Source organism: Bos indicus x Bos taurus, chromosome X (assembly GCF_003369695.1).
Source record: "Bos indicus x Bos taurus breed Angus x Brahman F1 hybrid chromosome X, Bos_hybrid_MaternalHap_v2.0, whole genome shotgun sequence".
NCBI lineage: Eukaryota > Metazoa > Chordata > Mammalia > Artiodactyla > Bovidae > Bos > Bos indicus x Bos taurus.
Window position 1 is genome coordinate 130391521 of NC_040105.1, and position 17544 is coordinate 130409064.

The 17544-nt window shown below is 39.0% G+C and overlaps 1 pseudogene; it reads right to left on the reverse strand.

Annotated features, from left to right (window-relative positions):
• Positions 1–2362: 2362 nt before the first annotated feature.
• Positions 2363–15199, reverse strand: LOC113888185 (annotated as a pseudogene).
• Between the last annotated feature and the right edge of the window lie 2345 nt (positions 15200–17544).

The window sequence follows — 17544 nt, forward strand, 5'->3', positions numbered from 1 at the left end:
TATAGAAGTAAGTTACTACTTTTTTTAGTCTCTAGAGAAGCTCCCTGAGTCCCATTCTTACTTCTTCTGAAGATTTCCTCATATACCCATCAGGGCATGACAGTGGTTACACAGATCCTCATGGCAGATTTTTTTTTTTTTTGATCATAATGCTGTCTAATAGTGCCTGTCCAAAGTGGGACTCAGAACCTATCTTTCAATAAACATACTAAAAAAAATTCTCCTAAGGCCTTTAGTATTATTAGTGATAGAATGATGACCTAAATAGGTGTTGGTGAGCTGCCCTTGGAATGTTGCTATCCTGTCTCAGTGGGGAAAACGTGCTCTGAGTTCCAAGCTGATGACTTATGAGTTAACTTTTGGACATAACTCATTCCTAAGTTTGAGGCTGTCTCTACTTAAAATATATCAAGCGTAGGTCAGAGGAACTGGAATAGGAGTCAACCAGATTAAGAGTAAAGCCATAAAAGTGAGAGCCAAAGGGAAATATGATATTACTGTGTTTCTAAAATTGGAAAATGGGACTGATGAGGCTCCTCATTGTACACCCTGGAGAAAATGATGCATAAATGAAATTGATTTTATAAAGCAAAGAATAGGAATATTTGGAAGCTTTTAGAAAATAACAGTAGTATCTAACATTTATTGAATGCTTACCATGTGCCAGGAACTGCTCTAAGAACTTTAAATAGATAATCATATCAATTTAATTTTTCCAACAGCACAATAAGAAGGGTACTATTATTATTTTTATTTTATGGGTGGAGAACTTGATGCACAGAGCAGTTACTTGCCAAAGATGCCATAGCTAATAAATAGTGGAGCTTAAATATGAACCCAAGCTTTCTGACTCCATTGGCAACAATCCAAATGGCTTCAATTATATATGGAACCATCAACAAAGCACAGTGTTGAATATAATTACATATATTATACCTTTATAATTTATTATATATTTTTTATATATTATAAAGTATATATAAATTATAAAATATAGAATATATTATAAAAGTATAATATATGTAATTATAATATAAAGATAAGATAGTTGGATGGCATCACCAATTCAATGGACATGAGTTTGAGCAAGCTCTGGGAGTTGGTGATGAACAGGGAAGCCTGGCATGCTGCAGTCCATGGGGTCACAAAGAGTCAGACACAGCTGACTGACTGAACTGAACTGAATATATAACACATAATATATAAGTATATTATATGTGCATATATACAGGTATATATATCATTTCTCAGATAATATACCTTCAAAATAAACAACCTTCAGAAAGTGAAGAAAAAGGCTAATGACAGAAAGTATTGTGACCAGATACCCATCTACCCAAGAGAAGCCTCTAGGAATAAAGGAAATTTTAGAAGACATATCTACCTTCTGAATGTGCTGTGGCAAAAGGTTTCTGGAGTCAATCAACTTAAGATGAGAAAAAGAATCAGCAAGTTACCATAATACAAAGTATAAAGTAAATGTTGCTTGGCAACAATAGGAACTGCATATGGCATCTTATTAAATTGGGGAAAAAGAGAAAAATATTCACAATCTTGGCCATGAAGGCTCTTGGGTAGAGCAGAAATGCTCATGAATGTGTATGAGAAGTGGGAGTAGAAATGACCAGAGGGTCACTAAAGCACATCACGGAAGAGAAGGCAGAGAAATAGGAGAAGGCAAAAGAATAACAATTTCAGTTTAGACATTTTCATAGGAAATTGATATGATGGAAATTTAATATATGCAGAAATAAATGTTGGTTGAGAAAATATTTATTAATATGTATAATATGCAAACTATTTTAAAATAAGGAATTATAAACATAAATTAGAATAATTTTTTAAAAAACACTTTCAAATGATAAACATGTTTTAAATACAAAAGTTGCTTATTGCCATGAGATAGTATCACCTACATGTGGGGTGTGAGGGGTCATTTGTCCATCAGGTTCAAATTGGGTCAGACATCTCTAAAATGCGATATGAGGAGCAAATGCTATATTCTGGTTGCATGACCACTGTCCTATATATGAATTCTGTCTACCTTGTGTGGCAAATACAAAGATGTTTGTTTGCAAAAATCTTGTGCTCTATACCCCAGAAAAAAACTCCTTGATGGGCTACTATGGCTGTAGCCATCATCTTTGCTTCCCTAATACCATTATTCTCTTTGTGAACTATTTCAGGCACATTCATGGCCTTAACGCTTCACATGGCTTGACAAAATGTTAACTCTCATGGTATACTTGTTAATGAGTTCCTAGTGATGACCACAGAAAGAATGCTTACTCAGGTTTTGTTGTTGTTGCTGTTTTTAAATACGTAAACTGAAATTTTATGGACTGAGTTTTCACTGTTTTTCTGGCATGTTGGAGAGGCTTATAAAGAGAGCCATTAGGATTTTTCATTTCCTTTGGCTAACTTCCTAAGATCTCCTTTTACGTCCTTATTTCTCAGAGTGTAAATGAGGGGATTTAACATGGAGGTGACTGTTCCATAAAATATTGAGATGACTTTGTCCTCTTCTTGATATTCTTTTGACTGAGGTTTCAGTAACATGTAGATGGCTGTCCCATAAAATATGGTGACCACAGTTAGATGGGATCCACAAGCGGAGAAAGCTTTGAGTCTGGCCTCCACAGAATGGGTCTTTAGCACGGCAACCACAATGCGAGTAATAGATGAGGATGCAAGTGAATGGCAGGGGCAGTGTGAACACACTGATAACCAGACCCAGAATTAGACTGACAGGGGTGTCTGAGCAGATAAGCTTCAGCAGGGCTGGGATCTCACAGGTAAAGTGGTTGATGAAATAATGCCCACAACCATGAGCAGGGCTTGCGATGATTGGTGTGACTGCTACTAAGAAGGCACTAGTCCAGGTTCCCAAGGCCAACTGTATGCAAACCCAATTGTTCATAATGACGGTGTAACGCAGGAGATTGGAGATTGCAACAAACCTGTCATAAGCCATGATAGCAAGGAGGAGACACTCTGTCATCCCCAAAAAGAGGAATGTGGTCATCTGGGCCTAACAGCTGGTATAGGAAATAGTAGGGAAGTCCCTGAAGCATTGGGCCAGCACATATGGCTCCCAGCTGGTAGACTAACAGATATCAAGGAAGGATAAATTACTGAGAAAAAAAATACATGGGGGTATGATGTTGAGAATCCCATCTCACTACAATAAGGTTGTTCCCAAACACTGTGACCAGGTAGAAAAACAGCAGTCCTAAGAAGAAGGCAACCTGGATTTGAGGCTGTTGGGAAAATCCAACAAGGATGAATCCAGTCACCTCAGAGGCATTATCTTTCTTTACACTGCCTATTTATTTAGTTGTCTCAAGTACTAGGGAAAGAAGACAAAACATCATGTTACTTAAATGAAGAAATAGGAAGAGTAGCATCTCAATACCTTATTAGAAGCCATGTTCTGGATTAGTGTGTGTCATTCATTTTACTGGGTTAGACTCAGCTGTTCAAGTGTCCAGTGGTGGAAATAGAGGTTCTCTCTTTGTTTTTCTGTCTTACAGAACTGTATATGATCAGGAAAGGCTTATTACGTTGTTTGGACTGTTAGGTACCCCTTAGATCATGTAAGACACATTTGATCAAGTAAGTGGGTTGGTCATGTAAGACACTATTAAACATCAATAGTGGGTTAAACAGAACTATTACACTCATAAAGGGGCATAGCTAGATGATTGACTATATTCTTAACCAAAAAAAGGCAAATATGCTATATCTCCCCACCCAAAATGCTTGTTTATAGTCAGTTTTATTTAAGCTGGTTCATTAATTAGCAAGTAATAATTTTTAAGTTTAAGCTCAATGATCCAGTTGTGAATTCTTGGAATACTTCTTTGCTTTTAAACTTTTGTTTTGTTCATATATAATAGTAAAACCACCTATGCATGTAAATTAAAAAGTGCATATGTAGCTAAATCTATTACTCAGTTCAATGGAAAAGCATCACCAGCCAAAATGACATGAAATAAACCAAGTAATGTGTGGGTTTACTGAAATCTCACTCTGTTTAGTTGTCCTAACAACTATTTTCAAATGACAGAAACTTACTATGTGTAGGTCCTGCCATCTCCATATAGTTCAGAACAAAAGCTTAAAGGGTGATGGGAAAATCTTATTAGATAAAACATTTCATGAAGACGACAGTTACCAGAAATTGTGAAGGGAGACAAGGGAAATCTTGGAATACATGTTTCCAGAAATGTTCAGAAAAAAAAAAAAAAGAAAAAAGACAGAGCTTTCCTAGTTTTATATGATTTCAGTAGGGAGTGAAAGAGATGACCCATCGAAGTCCCTTTTGGCTTTATGATTTTCTTATTTAGACACAGAATCAAACCTCTCCTTAACTGTATAGTTATGTTCGTGCTATATACATAATTAGGTAATTCTTCATGCTAAATAGGCAGAATGTTGAAATACAGAGAGAAGGCAAGGGAGTCACCTGGATCCACTAATAAGCTGCAACATCTTGAGAAATTCAGTTTCCTCACACATAAAACGGGAATATCACCTAGCCCCTGGCAGAACTGTTCCAAGAATTCAGTTCAGTTTAGTCACTCAGTTGTGTCCGACTCTTTGAGACCCCGTGGACTGTAGCATGCCAGGCTTCCCTGTCCATCACCAGCTCCCAGAGCTTGCTCAAAGAATTAGACAAGATTATTTCTATAAAGAACCTAACACAGTGCTGAGTACAAGTATACCACCCAAGATACATTAGCTCCCTTCCCACTTTCACGGCCCATGAAGACCTTCCCGTCAGCTTGGATTTCATCCTTGTAAACATGTGCCAAAATGTCATGTCATTGTACCTTTCTTTGTAAGGTTATCATGTTACCAGAAAGAATACCATCTGAAGTTTTTGGTTTGAGTAACAACTAAAGAAAGTTTGAGTATGTAAGTCATTAAAATTTGTTCCTAATGGTAGGCGGGAAAAGACATATAAAGAGATGAAAATTACTCAGACTTAGGGCTGGAGGACAGCAACAGAGAAGTGCACCTCATTCATAACAGAAGCATTTTGCAGTTGGCGACACCCCCACAAATGACTAATCTCCAAGAAGAAATTTGATTCTTTCAACTGCAAGGAAAAGAAGTTTAATACAAGCAGCTGTGGTAATAAATCTTCCTATCAGTTGTGGTTATAAGGTTGGAAAATCTTGAGTTAACGGTGCTGGTGAATCATGCCCATTTATTTCTACTTGTTAAATATCTTTTTCTTTTATTTACCCAGAGTTGGCTTATAATAAGGCTACCATGAAAGGTTGGTGTCTAAAAGACAATAGAAACATTCATTTTCTAGCATAATAATAATAATAATTAATAATAATATAAATGTCAATTCATGACATGTGGTTTTTCTTTGCCTGTACAAATATTAGAATACTATTTCTTCTAGAAGTGTCCAAAATTCTGTTACTTTGTTCCCAGCAAACACAAAAATAAATTGAGAAAATGTCCTTTCTGAATACATTGAGATATTTTTAAAGCATTTGTGTTTGCCAAAAATGTATAATCTACTTACAGACCAAAAATATTTAAGTAGTATTAAAAGAAGCCACAATTCAAAGGCAAGAAGGAACTTTGGAAATTTGGATAATCTTGTGGTGGGTTTGAGAATTTATAAGCTCAGTCTTGAAGAACAATTTCCACTTTGGGGATTTAGGAGATATCCCTGCTTTGTAATTAAGTTGCCTAATGCAAATAGAGAAGAGAGAAAACAAATAAGGAGGAGGAGACATCTGCTGTATTTAGCTCATTAAAATAATGTTCACTTTTCTCCTAACTTGATTAATGAGCATTTCAGTGAATGCTCCCTATAGCGATGATTCTAGTCAGTAAATATGGTGGCAGTTGGGAACCAGCACTGCTTTTCCTCAAAGGAGAAACTTTCTTCTGCCTGTAGCTCTTCATTTACTTACTTTTCTGATAACAAGTTAAATATTCAGGTAAGTGCTATAAAGAATTTATATTGAGGAATTTGGGGGATGAAGATGTACATCAAAGTATGATTATGTAACTTAACTTTTGTGTTTACTGGATCCTCCAAAGATATACTATGGTTGTCAGTCCAGTTCTCTCTCAAGTATAATTGTGAGTTCAATTTAGTTTTTTTTAACTTGAGGGACCTTTGTCTCTGTATAATGGAAGTAAGACTGAGTGTACATTTTGGAAGCTATAAGCCCCTGGATTTAGCGACCATATCTGAGTCATTTCCATTTTCTTTGGAACTCTACCTTGCACAGAGAAAACTCTTCAAAGATGTTTGTTGAAATAAAAGCTCTTGATGTCACTTTAACTAAATGGATTCTTCCATTCAGGTATTTTTTTACATTGCATTTAACCATACAATTTTTTTTTCTGAATTTTTTCCTTTCTGGCTGCCCTGTGTAGCACATAGGAATCTTAGTTCCCTGACCAGCGATCAAACCAGCAAAGTCTTAACCATCAGATCATCAGGGAAGTCTCTTTTCCTGAAATTTTTACTTGTCGATTTCTTTGTACCAAAAAAGTGTATCACCTGACGGAGCAGTGCTCTGTAGAAATACAACATAAGAGAACTTTCACCCAGTTAGTCACATCATAGCAGGTTCTGTGGGTCACTCTCTCCACAGAGTGTTGATGATAAAGTTCTGCTTATGTGAGATATTAATTCCTCAAGAATTTTCTTTGTGATTCTATCCTGGGGACTTTCTGACACCCATATATTAAAAATATATTAAACCTTTGTGGAAATCCACAAAACATGAAGGCGAATAGGATGATGAACATTTGTAGTAGCACACAAATTGAAAGAAATTGCAATGCCGCCAAAGAAATATTTCATGGAGAACATGATTGATGCTTCCCTGATGAAGATTATAGAACGGACATAGAGGCACAGTACAATAGGAATGGAAAGCTTCAGCTGTCCAGGCATCTGATGGAAATCTCAGTCTGGTAAAGAGCAGGGCATCTGATAAATTTGGGATTTGCCTTGCTGACAATTTCATTTCTCAGAAGGTTAAAGAAGCATTGAGGGGAAATGATGCTATGGATTTAATTATGATGGAATGGACCGGAATCTTGGACAAAATAACCATATCATCTGGGAGTTCATAATAGAAAGAAAGGCTATGGCCAATACTTCTAAAAGGGAAGTTGGCTATGAAACCAGATAGCTTTTCTCTGAATCTTTTAATTTCAAATTTCTTAAACACTCTGATGATACTTTGACCAGATACAGATAATCACAAGAGATTTAAGATGAAAATAGACCTTTTCCACTTCAAGAGCACAGGACAGAGCATGCAAACAGTCCAGACTCAGATCTCCTGCATGTAGACCGGACTTACATAACAATCTCTAAAGGCCTAATTGACAGCAACTTTCCTGTCTGTAGTCAGATTCTACTAGTGAAAATGAAACTTGCTCAGTCATGTCCAACTCTTTGTGACCCCATGGACTATACAGTCCATGGAGTTCTCCAGGCCAGAATACTGGAGTGGATAGCCTTTTCCTTCTCCAGGGAATCTTTCCAACCCAGGGATCGAACCCAGGTCTCCCTCTTTGCAGGCAGATTCTTTACCAGCTGAGCCACCAGGGAAGCCTAAGAATACTCAAGTGGGTAGCCTATCCCTTCTCCAGTGGATCTTCCTTACCCAGGAATCGACCTGGGGTCTCCTGCATTGCAGGCAGATTCTTTACCAACTGAGCTATGAGGGAAGCCCAAGATTCTACTAGACCCATCCCCCTATGAGGGTAGCTCAAGATTCTACTAGGCAACATAGATCTGTGTGGCGTAATTTGAAAGTTTACCAGGTACCTGGATTTTACTTCTCTTGTGGATATTTTTCTCAGAGCTTTTTGTTGTATCTATGAGAGAATTCAGTATATGCTTTAGAGTCAGGCAGAATCATTTATTCATTTGTCCATTCAGCAAATATTTTTTGAGTTCATACCATGTATCCAATTCTGTTAAAGTTGCCGAGGATACAGCAATGAACAAATAGAGATTAGGCATCCCTTCTCATTTAACTTATACTCTATTTGGATGATAGAACAAGAAGTAGCAAATTAAGCAATTCATATCATTATAACTGTTATGAAGAAAGCAGAGTTGATATGAAAGAGAGTGCTAGAACAAGATTACTATTTGAGTTGAGACCAAAAGTACACAAATAGACTATGTGAAAATCTAGGGGAAGAGAGTTCCAGGGAGAGGGAACAGTAAGTGCTAAGACTCTGAAGCAAGAACAAGTTTCACTGTTTGCTGAATAGATGGCAGATAACTGCAGCTGAAGTGTAGTGTAGGGTAAACAATCATCCTGGCTTGTCCCAGACTTTCTTGGTTTTACCACTGAAAGTCTCATGTAATAGGGAATCCTTTAATCCTTGTGTGGGACTTTAAGTATTAGTATAGAAACTCACTACTCATTACTATAGAATACTCTCACAGAGTATTTTTTTCCCCAAGTTAAGTATTCTGTAGCCCTTCCATCTCAACTCAGAAGATATATTTAGTTCTAAGGCCTCTCAATCACAAACGCAAAACAGCTCCTGATAATATACTTTATTTTCTCCCCAGTGTCCTTTTGAAGAGCGACTCTTTGAACCAGAAACCCTTAGGTATCTGCAGGTCTTGTGCCCTATTTGTGGTTCTCTGTGCCCTCTGAATTCCTCATAGAACTAAGGCCTAGAAATGTGCTACTGAACTCACGGTTCCCAGTCTTAGGGTTCTCTGAGAAGACAGCTTTTAAGCCTACCAGTTTTCATACATGCCCCTGGAGTGAAATTTCTGCCAATCTAATTATTAGGTGATAGCAATTAGCAGGCATTAGCACCCGTCCTGTAGAAGTTCAGGTTTCCTTCAGTGAAACTAACTCATACCCAGAGCTTTGACAGCCATTAACCAAAAGAGTCTAATCTCCTCTTGCACCAGAGGTTGTGAGCATCCCTGGATGACTGAAGCTACTGTTGGCAACAGGCTCTTGGGTAGAGCAGATGACTGAAAAGAGAAACTAGAGTAGGACAAGGGGAGCTCTGTAAGATGATGTTTGCAGATGACTGTGCCATCTAAAAGAGAGTTGACGTCTAGGAAGCATATCTACTGCCTATGTAAAACCATGTTTTCCACTTGACTCTAGAATGAGTGCCAGGTTTTCAAATGCATAGGATTCTTATTTCACTCAAATTTTAGGTTAATTGAAAAACAGAATTCTAAATGTGTCTTCTTTAACTCTCAATTCGAAGAACAACTTAGTTTAGAAGTCCTGGAGCCAGATTTCTTGCCCTGGTTGTGCCAGAACACCTGGGATTTTGATTTCTCCTCTGTTAAGCAAATGACTGTCACTGGACAATTACTCTTTTTAATAACATTTTTCTAATCAAATGAGAGAACATGTAAGCCACAGAAAACTGTAGGTAATGGAACTAAAACCACAGAGAATTGTACTGTTGGTCATGGCCATTGACAACATTTGAGCTCTTTCCCTATTCCTATGCCTATTTTCACAGTCATTATGTCAAACTATAGAAAATGCTGGGCCCTGTCTCCCACTCTAGCATTTTCCCCATGGCACAGACAATTATTTAGGACTCTTCTTGCCCTATGATTCTGAGTATATTTGGTTTCTTATGGTCAATGTAAAATAGATGATCAAAAATCATGGTGACATGTCAGAATTAATTGATATTTATAGAGCATTCCACCCCAAAGCAGCAGACTACACAGTCCTCTCAAGCGCACACAGAACATTCTCCAGGATTGACCACATGCTAGGCCACAAGATGAGCCTTCAGTTCAGTTCAGTTCAGTTCAGTTCAGCTGCTCAGTAGTGTCCTACTCTTTGCAACCCCATGGACTGCAACATGCCAGGCCTCCCTGTCCATCACTAACTCCTGGAGTTTACCCAAACTCATGTCCATTGAGTCAGTGATGCCATCCAACCAGCTCATCCTCTGTCGTCCCCTTCTTCTCCTACCCTCAATCTTTCACAGCATCAGGGTCTTTTCAAATGAGTCAGCTCTTTGCATCAGGTGGCCAAAGTGCTGGAGTTTCAGCTTCAACATCAGTCCTACCAATGAACACCCAGGACTGATCTCCTTTAGGATGGACTGGTTGGATCTCCTTGAGGTCCAAGGGACTCAAGAGTCTTCTCCAACACCACAGTTCAAAAGCAGCAATTCTTTGGTGCTCAGCTTTCTTTATAGTCCAACTCTCACATCCATACATGACTACTAGAAAAACCATAGCCTTGATCAGACAGACCTTTGTTGGCGAAGTAATGTCTCTGCTTTTTAATATGCTGTCTAGGTTGGTCATAACTTTCCTTCCAAGGAGTAAGCGTCTTTTAATTTCATGGCTGCAATCACCATCTGCACTGATTTTGGAGCCCATAAAAATAAAGTCAGCCACTGTTTCCACTGTTTCCCCACATATTTGCCATTAAGTGATGGGATTGGATGCCATGATCTTAGTTTTCTGAATGTTGAGCTTTAAGCCAACTTTTTCACTCTCCTCTTTCACTTTCATCAAGAGGCTTTTGAGTTCCTCTTCACTTTCTGCCATAAGGGTGGTGTCATCTGCATATCTGAGGTTATTGATATTTCTCCTGGCAATCTTGATTCCAGCTTGTGCTTCTTCCAGCCCAGCATTTCTCATGATGTACTCTGCATGTAAGTTAAATAAGCAGGGTAAACTGTGATTAAAAACCTACCAACAAGGGGACATGGGTAAACCTATGGCTGATTAATGTTGATGTTTGGTAGAAACCAACACAATACTGTAAAGCAATTATCCTTCAATTAAAAATAAATTAAAAAAAAAAAACAAACTCCCAACAAACAAAAATCCAAGACCAGACAGCTTCACAGCTAAATTTTATCAAACTTTTAGAGAAGAATTAACACCTATCCTTCTGAAACTGTTCCAAAAAATTGCAGAGGAAAGAAAACTTCCAAACTCATTTATGAGGCCACTATTACCCTGATACCGAAACTAGACACAAATGACACAAAAAATAAAATTACAGGCTAATATCACTGATGAACATAGATTAAAAAATCCTCAACAAAATACTAGCAGTCCATATTCAAAAATACATTAAAAAGATGATATGCCAGATCAAGTGGGATTCATCCCAGGGATGCAAGGATTTTTCAACATCTGCAAATAAATTAATGTGATACACCACATCAACAAACTGAAGAATAACAACCATACCGCTACTGCTACTGCTGCTAAGTCACTTCAGTCGTGTCCGACTCTGTGTGACCCCATAGATGGCAGCCCACCAGGCTCCCCCATCCCTGGGATTCTCCAGGCAAGAACACTGGAGTGGGTTGCCATTTCCTTCTCCAATGCATGAAAGTGAAAAGTGAAAATCATCTAAATAGATGAAGAAAAAGCTTTTGACAAAATTCAGCACTCATTGATACAAACTGTCCAGAAAGTACGCATGGAGGGTGCAAACCTCAACATAATAAAGGCCATATATGACAAATCTACAGCTAGCATCATACTCAGTGGTGAAAAGCTGAAAGCATTCTCTCTAAGGTCAGGAAAAGACAAGGATGTCCACTCTTGCCATTTTTATTCAACATAGTTTTGGAAGTCCTATCTATAGCAATCAGAGAAGACTGAAAAGGGAACCCAAATTGGAAAAGAAGAAGTTAAGCTATCACTGTTTGCAGATGACATGATACTATACATAGAAGATTCTAAAGATGCTACTAGAAAACTACTAGAACTCATCAATGAATTTGGCAAAGTTGCAGGTTACAAAATTATTATGTAGAAATCTGTTGCATTTCTATACACTAACAACAAGATCAGAAAGAGAAATTCAAGAAGAAATTCCATTTACCATTGCATCAAAAAGAATAAAATACCTAGGACCTCCCTGAAGAGACAAATACCTGTACTCCAAAAACTATAAGATGTTGATGAAAGAAATCAAAGAAGATATAAACAAAGATGGAAAGATATACCATCTTCATGGATTGGAAGAATTAGTATTGTCAAAATGACTACACTACCCAAGGCAATCTGCAAATTCAATGCAATCCCTCTCAAATTACCAATGGCAGTTTTCACAGAACTAGAACAACAACAACAACAAAAATCTCAAACTTTGTATGGAGACACAAAAGACCCTGAATAGCCAAAGTAATCTTGGAAAAGAAAAAAGAGCTGGAGGAATCATGTTCCCTAACTTCAGACTATACTACAAAGATACAGTCATCAAAACAGTGAAGTACTGGCACATAAATAGAAATATAGTTTGATGGAACAGGATAGAAAACCCAGAAAAAAGCCCATGCACCTATCTATGGTCAACTAATCCATGACAAAGGAGGCAAGACTACACAATGTTGGAAAGATAGTCTCTTCAACAAATGGTGCTGGGAAAACTGGACAGCCACATGTAAAAAAAAATGAAATCAGATCATTCTTTAACTCCATACACAAAATGGATTAAAGACCTAAATGTGAGATCAGACACTATAAAATTGCTAGAGGAAAACATAGGCGGAACACTCTGTGATATAAATCACAGCAATATCTTTTTTGATCCATCTCCCAGAATAATAGAAATAAAAACAAAAATAAGCAAATGGAACCTACTTAAATTCAAAAGCTTTTGCATAGTAAAGGAGACAATGAACAAAGTGAAGAGACAACCCAGTTTGGGAAAAAATATTTGCAAATGATGTGACTGATAAGGGATTTTTAATTATTTAATTTATAAACAGCTTATGACACTTAATAGCATCAAAACAAACAATCCACCCCAAAAGTGGGCAGAAGACCTAAATAGACATTTCTCCAGAGAGGACATACAGATGGCCAAAAAGCACATGGAAAGATGTTCAACATTGCTAGTTATTAGAGAAATGCTAAACAAAACTATAATGAGATATCACCTCATACCAGCCAGAATGGCTATCATCAAAAAATCCACGAACAGCAAGTGCTGGAGAGGGTATGGAGAAAAGGGAACCCTCTTACACTGTTGGTAGGAATGTAAATTAGTACAGCCAGTATGGAGAACTGGGTGGAGGTTTCTTAAAAAAACTGAAAATAAAACTACCATATGACCCTGCAATCCCACTCCTGGGCATATATCTGGAGAAAAACATGATCTGAAAGGATACATGCAGCCCAATGTCCATTGCAGCACTGTTTACCATAGTCAAGACACAGAAACAACCTAAATGTCTGTTGACAGATGAATAGGTAAAGTAGATGTGGTACATATATCCAATGGAATATTACTCAGCCATTAAAAAAGAATGAAATAATGCCATTTATAGGAACATGGATGGACTTAGAGAGTGTCATACTTACTGAAGTAATTCAGACAGAGAGGGATAAATATTGTATGACATCCCTTATAGTGGAATCTAAAAAGAAATATAAATGAACTTACTTACAAAACAGAGATACTCAGAAAATGAACTTATGGTTGCTAGGAGAAAGGGATAGTTGGGGAGTTTGGGAAGGTCATGTACACTCTGCTGTATTCAAAATAGATAACCAACAACGTCCTATTATGTAGCATGTGGAACTTTCTCAATGTTATGTGGCAGCCTGGATGGGAGGTAAGTTTGGAGGAGAATGAATACATGAATATATATGGCTGAGTTCCTTCACAGTTCACCTGAAACTATCAGAACATTGTTAACTGGCTATATCCCAATGCAAAATAAAAAGTTTAAAGTTTGAAAAAAAATCATGGTGAATAATATTTGTTTTTTAACCAATAAAGAGGTCAATATAAAGTTTTTCATGGAAAATAAATGTAAGAATTATACAAATAAATTATTTATAAGCTTGTAAGGAATTATTACAATCCTTGGTCTTCACTGGTGGTACAGTGGCTAAGAACCTGCCTGCTAATGGAGGGGATAACCTGATGGAACCAATAGGTTCCATCCCTGGTTGAGGAAGATTCCGCATGCTGCAGAGCAACTAAGCCTGGGTGATACACCACTGAGCCCACCATCCTAGAGCCTAGGAGCTGCAACTACTGAGCCCATGTGCTGCAACTACAAAAGCCTATGCACCTAGAGCCCATGCTCCACAAAAAGAAAAGCCAGTGCAGTGAGAAGCCTGCATACTTCAACAAAGAGTAGTCCCTGGTAGCTGCAACTAGCAATGAAGATTTAGTGAGGCCAAAAATAAATAAATAAATAAATGCGTGTTAAGTCACTTCTGTAGTGTCCGACTCTTTGTGACCCTATGGACTGTAGCCCACCAAGCTCCTCTGTTACAGGATTCTACAAGCAAGAATACTGGAGTGGGTTGACATGCCCTCCTCCAGGGGATCTTTCCCACCCAGGTATCAAACCTGTGTCTCTTACATCTAACCTGCATTGGCAAGTGGGTTCTTTATCACTTCTTCCACAGGGGAAGCCCAAATAAATAAACACATAGATAAAAATAAAAAAAAGAAAACAGCATTCTAAAAAAGAAATTATTACAATCCTTCATTTACCCTTGTCGGCCTGTGTTTGGATTGTACCCTAAAGAATTGTCTGGCGTGGTAAATTAAAAACCAGTTATACAATTCCTTTCTCCCTCAGCAGAATCATATGGTCAAAAGGCCACATGACCTAAGGCCATATTTTATGAAAATTACTGGAGATGAAAAAATATATTGTTTCCTAAAAAAGAGAAAATTCCTCTGAATTCAGAAGTTTAGAATATAAGTTTTAGCACCTGATAAAAAAACGAAGCAATATTGATATAATATGGAAAACAATGAAAATGGCTGACTTTGAGAATGAATCATGGAAAACTTTACATGACAATAAAACAGCGTTGAGAGACCAATAAAGCAACCTTGAAATTTTGGATGTTGGCCAAATATTGGACAAGCATCTCTTACATACAATGCATTGGCCCTTGGCACATAGCATCCTAGGAAAACCAAAACACTGTTGTTGCCTGACTTGGGCGAGGAGAGGTGACTCTTGGACACAAATATCTCTCAGATGAGGGACAGAGTGGTAAATATCCTCACAGAGAGGCATCTGAGATGTTACAGGAATTGCTTTCTTCTGACGACCTGCAGCAGCGTTCCAATGGATCATTCCATCCCGGGACAGAATCCTTGGGCTGAGCAGTTTCATGCCTCAACACAGAACATGCAGTAGGAGTAGGCTTTTTCCTACTTAGTGGAGGGCTCATGCTATGCTATGCTATGCTAACTCACTTCAGTCGTGTCCAACTCTGTGTGACCCCATAGACGGCAGCCCACCAGGCTCCCCCGTCCCTGGGATTCTCCAGGTAAGAACACTGGAGTGGGTTGCCATTTCCTTCTCCAATGCATGAAAGTGAAAAGTGAAAGTGAAGTCGCTCAGTCGTGTCCGACTCTTCGCGACCCCATGGACTGCAGCCTACCAGGCTCCTCCGTCCATGGGATTTTCCAGGCAAGAGTACTGGAGTGGGGTGCCATTGCCTTCTCTGGTAGAGGGCTGAAGTGAACTTCAAATGTAACTCAAAAGCAGCAGCATCTTTAGTAAATGGGGAGAGGAAGACTCCAAAGTCTGTTTATTAAGATGTCTGGGGAGGGAAGTGGAATCACACCTGGCAAGGGACACAGCATCAAAGGTTTCAAAGTCACAAGGACAAATCATTTCAAACCCTCCAGGATTAGGTCCCAGAGATGCAATTAGAAGAAAAAAGTTCATGTGAAAGAGTTCAGAAGTATTTACAAGAACAGGCCCCAGAGAAAGTATTTATTTCTGGATCTATAATGCTAAAGTTTCTCTCCTCCTTAATTAATTCTCTAGATCTTTGGAAACATAACAGTGGCCTGGGAATCCAACCTGTGGGACTAAGTGGTACCAAATGCTAGGATGAAAGGCACAGAAATCTAGTAGTCACCTGGTGATTCTAAATATCTGGATGGTTGATTAGACATGTATTTAGTTTGGTTCCAAGGTTACTACTGCTGAACAACCGTCAAACAGGAGAATGTTGGGTTCCACCAAAAAAAGATACCCCACGTCCAAGAGCAAAGGAGAAGTCCCCAAAAGACCTCTCCTTTTTGGGACCTCCTACCAAAAAGAGGGTAGGAGGGGAGAAATGGCATTTAGAATCAAGCCCCATTCCTGCCAGAGACGCTTGGAGGGCTCAAACAAAACCTTGTGCCCACCAGGACCCAGAGACCCCGCAGAGTCTGAGCCAGACCTGTCTTTGAGTGTTTGAGTATCTCCTGCAGAGGCACGGGTCAGCAGTAGCCTGCTGCGGGGACAGGGTCTCTGGCTGTAGCAGACCTGGGAGGCACAGTGTGTGGCATAAGCCCTCTTGGAAGAGGTTGCCATTAGCCCCACCATAGAGCTACCGAGTAGATGACCCACAAATTGGAAAACAATTGTATCAAAGAAGTCCTCACCCTGTTATGAAAGTTCTAGGACCCACAACAGATTTCACAACCTGGGGATCAGCTAAGGGACTGAGACCCTTCCAGGGAATTTGACTTTGAAGGAAAGTGGGATTTGATTACAGAACTTCCATAGGACTGGGGAAACAGACTCTTGGAGGGCACAGAAAAACCTTGTGTGCACCAGGACCCAGGAGAAAGAAGCAGTGACCCCACAAAAGACTGAGCCAGACTTGCCAGTGAGTGTCTGGGAGTTTCCAGCAGAGGTGTGGATCGACAGTTGCCTGCCGCAGGGTCGGGGCACTGAATACATCAGTGCTGGCATAAGTCCTTTTGAAGGAGAAATGTTACCCCTACCATAGTTTGACCTCAGGCCAAACAATAGGGAGGGAACACAGCCCTGCCCATCAACAGAAAATTGGATTAAAGATTTACTGAGCATAGCTGCCCATCAGAACAAGACCCAGATTCCCCCACAGCCAGTCCCATCTATCAGGAAGCTTCCACAAGCCTCTTATCCTTATCCATCAGAGGGCAGACAGAATGAAAACCACAATCACAGAAAATGAATTGAACTGATCACATGAATCACAGCCTTGTCTAACTCAATGATTCTGTGAGCCATGCCCTGTAGGGCCACCCAAGATGGACGGGTCATGGTGGAGAGTTCTGACAAAACATGGTCCTCTGGAGAAGGGAATGGCAAATAACTTCAGTATTCTTGCCTTAAGAACCCCATGAACAGTATGAAAAGGCAAGAAGATAGGACAATAAAAGATGAACTCTCCAGGTCGGTAGATGCCCAATATGCTACTGGAGAAGAGTGGAGAAATAACTCCAGAAAGAATGAAGAGAGCCAAAGCAAAAACAATGCCCAGTTTTGGATGTTACTGGTGATGGAAGTAAGAACTGTAAAGAACAATGCTGTTCTGATGCTGTAAAGAACAATACTGCATAGGAACCTGGAATGTTAGGTCCATGAATCAAGGTAAATCAGAAGTGGTCAAACAGGAGATGGCAACAGTGAACATCAGCATTTTAGGTATCAGTGAACTAAAATGGACTGGAATGGGTGAATTTAACTCAGATGACCATTGTATCTACTACTGTGGGCAAGAATCCCTTAGAAGAAATGGAGTAGCCCTCA